The sequence below is a fragment of the Poecilia latipinna genome, unplaced genomic scaffold (assembly GCF_001443285.1).
Source record: "Poecilia latipinna isolate Pla-1442-1.1 unplaced genomic scaffold, P_latipinna-1.0 Scaffold3851, whole genome shotgun sequence".
NCBI lineage: Eukaryota > Metazoa > Chordata > Actinopteri > Cyprinodontiformes > Poeciliidae > Poecilia > Poecilia latipinna.
The window spans coordinates 29,152-36,324 of record NW_015116467.1 but is presented as its reverse complement, the minus strand read 5'-3'; the positions used below and the strand labels follow the sequence as shown (position 1 = coordinate 36,324).

Here is a 7,173-nt window from a genome sequence, read left to right as displayed (position 1 = left end):
GATACTATGTAGCCGCCTATATTATATATATAGTCATTCTTATCAATGAGTCTTGAATAGGAATCAAATAAACACAAATATATATTTTATCATATTTTACATTTCTTATTTCAAATTGCACTTAACATGTCCACTTCAAAAATACACCTGAACTGTGCCACAACACTGTCGTGTGTGGCACAGTTCACAATTCTGATTTCCAACAATTCTCTTGTTTTAATGTAAAATGTTCTGTACCTACTGCCATCTAGTGATAATAAAATTACATGATTACGCCATGATTACGCCGCTAGTCACTACTACAGCAAAAACACTCAAAGATGGCATTATTTGCAGATAATTAATTCGATTTCAAAAAAATCTTTTAAGACCAATCACCGTATTTTCCGGACTATGAGTGCACCATACTATAAACCGTACCTTAAAATTTTTTGAACCCCTCCCCTTACATATAACCGTATATAAACTTACATATATCAGCGGCACCGGGCTACAGGCGGCTGGTATCTCTGCCGCTCTCGGTTTCCCATAAGGACCCAGCAGAGGGCTGCGTCCAAATGACTGCTGGATATATGAAGGACGCAATTCTCCGTCTCCAAATCCGGTTTTGTTCACGCCGAGTTTATGTGCAGCGGCTTTATTTCCCAGATTGATACTCCTCAGCATAGAAGCTGCATCATATGAGTTTGAAAACATTTCTCCGTCGTGCCTGCTGCTAGCATGTGCTTGTTCCAAATGAAAATTAGCGCGTTCTTCTTTGATTTCCAATTTTGACTTCCAATGATTCACTTCCTGCTAAAGTGGGCACTAAAGAGCCCCCTGGTGGTTGAAGAAAAATCCATAGAAACGCCGCATGTTCAAAGTGTAGGAAAAAAGTAGCGGCTTATAGTTCGGAAAATGCGGTAGGTGAAATTGGATAATTTCCACGGCACACCTGATGATCACTCACGGTACACTAGTGTGCCGCGGCACAGTTGTTGAAAAACACTGGCTTAGCCAATCAGTGCTTCGGAGGAGAACTGATTGAAGGAGTTCCACTCTCAGCATGCATTTGAACTTGTGTCTTTAATTACTTCAGCAAAGCTCACCGTTTTTACCAAATTCTGTAGCTTTCAGTGCACAGTGATCCCTCGCTACACTGTAAAAAAAAACTGTAAAAAAACTGGTAAATGTACCGTAGAAATTTGAAGGAAGTTTTCCGTTTTTTAGTTTTACAGGTATTTCTACTGTATTTTCAATTTTACGCATTGCATCATGGGAACAAGAACCTTCGCGAAGCGCGAAAACTGGTCAGACGACATTTCAAGCGCCCTAGCCAGACCCTGCAACATATATCTTTTGGACTTCGGTTGGATTAAGAGTTGGAGTTGCCTTTCTGCCACCTCCCTGGTAAAGTAAAATAAATAAGAACACTTTCTTTTCTATGAATAATATTTTGAAATATTTGTAGTTGACTTCGTGAGACTCTGGTGTGCCAGGAGTCTCACGATAATTTATACCTTTTTTTTTGTTTTTTTTACAATGCTGCGTTTGCTTGTGTATTATAAAAGTAAAACACGGTGACTGCTGTACTACTATTATTTATTTATTTGACCGAACTCAAAGTACCGGCCATTTTTTCAAGTCAAACTGAACTGGGCGCGTGAAAGCTAACCGTTCATGGCGTCATGCTACTTGTGTCTCAATCCTGCTTTTTAAAAAATGTCAAGCTGCAGTTGTTTTATTTGCTAAACATGATTTGATGTCCCGGTTGTTAACATAAAAGCAGGTGGCCATTTAACTTTCCATGTCAAGTTTGGGGATTTAGAATATGGGAAATGTCCTGGTAATTTTCTGCCAGTACATTTTCTGTAATTTAACAGGTTTTTTTTCCCATAATTTCACAGTTTTCTGTGTTTAAAATTTGACATATGAAAACTGTTAAATTACGGGGGAAAAACCCTGTTAAATTACGGAAAAAATTCTGCCGGAAATTCTGTCAAAAAAACAGAAAATGTACTGGCAGAAAATTACCAGGACATTTCCCTGTTTTTTTACGGAATTTTTTTTTACTGTGTATAACGCGGTTCACATTTCAGGGTCTCGCTGCTTCGCGGATTTTTTTTGTGCAATTTTTTTCACAGTGCGTTGTGTTCTGCGTCCTTATTGGCTAAACAGTCTCCGAGCTCCTTCTCTACCTGTGTGCCAACAAGGGCACAACTACATATTATTCAGGTGGATGCGAAAACATAAATCGGCGCCCCCCGCCCCCTCCCAGACGAAGACACGTGAAAGGTAAAACTCGCTACATTTGCATTTACACGTGCGCGAGGTGAAGAAGCGTAAGGGCACGGTGAAGTGTATGCGAAGGCATCATCGGGGCGCCGCCCCCTCCAGACGGGGTTTTGACGCCCCCTCTGGTGCAGCGCCCCTATGCGTTGCATGCGCTGCATACCCACTCTTTGCACCACTGTGTGCTAATAACGTATTTAAATATAAATAATACAGATTGGCCATTCAGGAGATGAAAGCTAAAAACTTTGAATGCGTGCTGGAAAAATCTGTGGCCAGAGGCTTGCTTGACGAGATCCATCGCTCTGCCGTAGATAAAGCTGTGAGTCTTGCGGGGCAGGTTGGAGGAGGCGGTTTAATGACATGACTCCGGTTCCCATTAAGGACCGATTGATGAACAGGTTTTGTTCTTTGGTTTCTACGTAGAGTATTTAATTATGCTGTATAATAATTGTAAAAACTAAAGGTAACTACTTCGCGGATTTCACTTATCGCAGGTTATTTTCGGAACGCAACCCCCGCGAAAAACGAGGGATCACTGTACTTCTAAATCTGCTCCTTAGTCGCATCTTTTTGGGGATGGTACTGCCTCTGGGGAGGCGCCGATTTATGTTTTCGCATCCACCTGAATAATATGTAGTTGCGCCCCTGCTCCTTCCTACAGATGAAACTATATCACAGATTTCAAAAGAAATTTAAAACGGGAGAACGCGGATAATATAGGAAATAGCGCCCCCTTCACTTCCGGATTGCAATGGTCCCATTTCCAAATAAGGTAAGAGACTGACAGTGGTCCGTCCCCGCCCCTTTCTGTTTGCTGCAGCGAGTTGTACTTGGTTTCTCTTGAAAAACTACGGATCTTTCATCAGACAGATTTTTTTTTTGACATTATGTTTCAAAACAGAAGATAATAAAATTACTGTGGTATCCTCAGTGATAGATAAATAAATAAAATAAGAAGGCATGTAAATATTTGTTAATTCAAATTCAATTCAATTAAAATGGCCTACTTTATTAATCTAAAAAGGGAAAGTAAATATTATTGTAGCTCATTAATTCAGTTTCAACGAGTAATTAAACATGGTGATGGCTGTTGGTAGCAAAGATCTTTTGAGCGGTCTGTATTACAGCAAATCTGAAGCTTCTGACTGAAGATATTCTGTTTTCTCAAGACAGTTTCATAAAGAGGATTGTCAAGGTTGACCCGATGAAGAATCCTTCTTTGCATAATCATCTCCAGAGGTTCCACTGTTGTCCCCAGAACAGAACCAGCCTTCTTATCAGGCTGTTGAACCCTTTTATATCCCTGATCCTGCTGGCCCAACTTGTCGGCAGAGAGATGATGCTCTTAACAACAAACTTATAAAGGGCCATAGAAAATCTGCAGCAAGATGCAATCTTCTAGACCTGTGCTGTAGATCTTCCCTGCCCCTTCTTATAGACAGCTTCACTGATGCGTCTCCAGTCCAGTCTGTTGCAGAGATGAACTGTAGCGGTATTTATATTCCTCAACCACCTCCACGTTTTCTCCCATGATGGAAATAGGGTTTGATCTAACCCTGTTTCTCCTGAAATCAACAATCATCTCCTTTGTTTTGTTTACATTCAAGATGAGGCGATTGTTCCCACACCATGACACAAAGCGGTCCACCAGTTCTCTGTACTCAGCTTCTTGCCCATCTCTAATACACCCAACAACTGCACAGTATTTCTGTAGATGACAGAAATCTGGACTTGTGCTGGACGTCTGAAGTGTACAGAGTGAAAAGGAATGGTGAAAGTACAGTGCTCTGTGGTGCTTCTGTGTTGCTGACCACCTGGTTAAACACGCAGTCCTTCAGTCTCACAAACTGTGGTCTGTTTATGAGGTATAGATTCAGGCGATTGTTGAGTCTTCAACCTGTGTCTTTTGGAGTTGATGACAAAGCAAATCAGGTTGAATTGTGTTTCTGCATTGGTGAAATCAAATAACATGATCCTCACAGTGCTGCCTGTTTTGTCTGAATGAGAATGGATTTGTTGAAGCAGGTATATGATGGCATCATCAACTCCAACACCATGGAGTTAATCTACCCTAAACAAACTACACTGACTAAGCTTGCCTGCTTATTCATGGCAGAATGAATAAACTTGTCTGCTTATTCATTGGCCAACAGGAGTCTCTCCATGACTTTCATGGTGTGGGATGTTAGGGCATCAGGTTTATAGTCACAGATGACTGATGGGTGAGTTTTATTTGATACCAGAATCCATCCATGTTTTCCATAACAGTGGAACCTTCTCTTTGGGTCAGGCTAAGGTTGAGAGGTGTTGCAAAATCCCACAGAGCTGCTCTGCTCAAAACTCTGGGGCTGACATCATCTGGACCTGCAGCCTTGTTCTGGTTCAGTCTCTCCAGCTGCCTCTTCACTTGACTTCTAGATTCAGAAAAGTCTCAATCAGTTATGCAGCGAACGGGTGTGTCTGCAGGGGGGGATGATGGAAAAAACAATTCCCTCAGCCAGGTGATTGTAGTCTTTATGCAACTGTATGTATCTATACTGATAAATACTAATGGCCAAATTTTACATTCATAAATTTGTTTTATTAAAATATTAATATTATTAAAGTATTAATTATTAATTATTAAAATTGGTTGTTATTTTGTTATTTTTTTTAAATACAGTCCTGCAATCATACTTATCTCAATTATATCAGAATTTGATTTAAAAAATAAAAACCCAAGGGTCATTTTCATTTTTGCTTTAGATTTTTAGAGCCATGTTTTTGTCTCCTTGTTCAATACTTACATCTCTAGTTGTTCCAAAAAAGCCCATAATAGTGCACTTAGTACACTTCAAATTGTTATTTTCTACCATTTAATTACACTTAAAATACATTAAGTACAAAATTAGTGATTCCAAAATAATATCAAGTTAAATAATACTTAACAAACTTAAAGTATACTGATGATTAGTCTGGCTTCAAGTGTGCTCAAACATGCTAAAATTTTAATATACTTAGTTATTTTTCACAAGGATGAACCCCTCCCGACCCCACTAGGCATAAGGGTGTAAGAAAATGCATGATTGGATATGTTTTATTGATTCCAAGAAAATGTGTGTGGTTTCTGAACCTGCTTTCTCCAAGTACACCTCTCTGCAGCAAACAGAAAGGGACTGGAGCGAAGTCCTACTCGCCATAGATATGCTTCTCGCTTTTTCTGGAAATGAAACACCGGCGGAGAAGACTGACGTCATCACCTAAGGACAACAACTGAAAGAGGAGGTAGCGGATTTTGGTGGATTAAAGCAACGGCCAGCTCAGTGTTTATCCCCAGACTGTATCTAACGCCCCCATCGAAACCGTCTGCAACGTTGATAGTCGAAGCAGAGTGAAGACATTTCAAGGAAACGAGAAGTACGGGCTGAAAACAGTAACCGGGCCGAGAGAAGCAGAGTACTGTCTCCTTGGTGACCGTGAGGGGGTATGTTAATCATCAACAAGAACTCTTGATTGACTGAAACCGACATATTGACTTTGATTCTGAGCAGAATCTGTTTAAAAGCAGCTGACTTGTGGAGAATTGGTGTCAAATTATTCAGAACCACAATGATGAGTGCATTACTTTAAAAACACGTAAATATCAAGTGTAGCGTACAATGAATGAATGAGTGAAGGATTTGAACGAAGTTCGAATCAACACGTTGGGTATTTATGATTTGTCATTGCTGATATAATAGGATAGAAGCTAGCTGATTGTTACAGGGCACAAAAAATTAAGACTTACTGAAAAGATGTCTGGAAACACGGGTTGTAATGTAAAATATGACAGATTACTGGATTAAGGAAATTTCTAGTATACTACATGAAATCACACCTAACGATCTTTGAGAATTTGGAAACTGTTGCTCTCTATTTCCCAAATTTTTGGGGTGGGGGTGGTGGAAGGGGATGGGTATTTCGGCTTCCTGAAATAATCTGTTCCTCCTTCATAACATGGGAACAAATTACTTTACCAGCAAGACTGTGTTTATTCCTCTCATCATCAACAAAAAACAATCCTGTATAGTTGGTAAAATTTGCTCTTTATTTGCCAAAGTTATGAAGAATCATATGTATATGATTCTTCATAACTTTGGCAAATAAAACTGCCTGAAATAATCCATTGGCGCTCCATAACAATGGAAATAATTAATTTACCTGCATGTCTTTAATTGTGTTTAATCTTCTCTTCACAAACAACAGATCCTTTAAATGTGGTAACATTTGCTCATTATTTGAAGAAGTTATGAGAGACGAACCAAATATGTTAGCCACCTGAAATAAACTGATCCCCCCATAACATGGGAGCTAATTATTTTTTTCACAAACTCTTAACTGTATCTATTCATCTCATTACAAACAATAAATCCTGTATATATAGTAACATTTGCTCTTTATTTGCCAGAGTTACATGGGGGGAACCAATTATTTCAGCTGCCTGAAATAATCTATTCCCCCTCCAAAGAGCTTTGAACAGGGGAAAAGGTTATTTCAGACAGCTATTATTTGGTTCTCTCCTCCTAACTTGGGCAAATAAAACTTACAGGATTTATTGTTGATGTTGAGAGGAATAAACACAGTTAAGACTTGCTGGTAAATTAATTTGTTACCATGTTATGTAGGGGATCTACGGAAGACAATTAGGGGCACTGAAAAAAATAAATTCTGACATTTTTCTCAGAAAACATAAGAATTTTTTTTTCAGTGGCACAGAAATACATTTTATAATTCAGAGAAAAATGTCAGTATTCTGGCTGATGGGCGCCAGCAAGCAACCAGCTTCAGAATCACAGATGCAAGATGTGGCGGACAGCTAGCGTTCTGGATGTCTAATCCAGCAGAGATGTCTGATTTAAGTGACTTTTTATGTACCAGAGG

The 7,173-nt window shown here is 39.4% G+C and overlaps 1 protein-coding gene and 1 long non-coding RNA gene across 2 annotated transcripts in view; one reads left to right on the top strand and one right to left on the bottom strand.

The window, feature by feature from the left end:
• Positions 1 to 318: 318 nt before the first annotated feature.
• LOC106941760 (uncharacterized) lies at positions 319 to 3,638 on the bottom strand. The gene is made up of 3 exons (XR_001423451.1): positions 3,628 to 3,638; positions 987 to 991; positions 319 to 444 (listed from the first exon to the last, which is right to left on the bottom strand). It is a non-coding gene; the product is annotated as an uncharacterized LOC106941760 (long non-coding RNA).
• Positions 3,639 to 5,396: 1,758 nt separating this feature from the next.
• Positions 5,397 to 7,173, top strand: part of LOC106941762 (Bardet-Biedl syndrome 1 protein-like) — a 26,192-nt gene continuing 24,415 nt past the window's right edge. The window contains exon 1 of the mRNA XM_015024878.1: positions 5,397 to 5,737. The gene's annotated coding sequence lies outside the window, so the exon portion shown is untranslated. The remainder of the gene's footprint in view (positions 5,738 to 7,173) is intronic.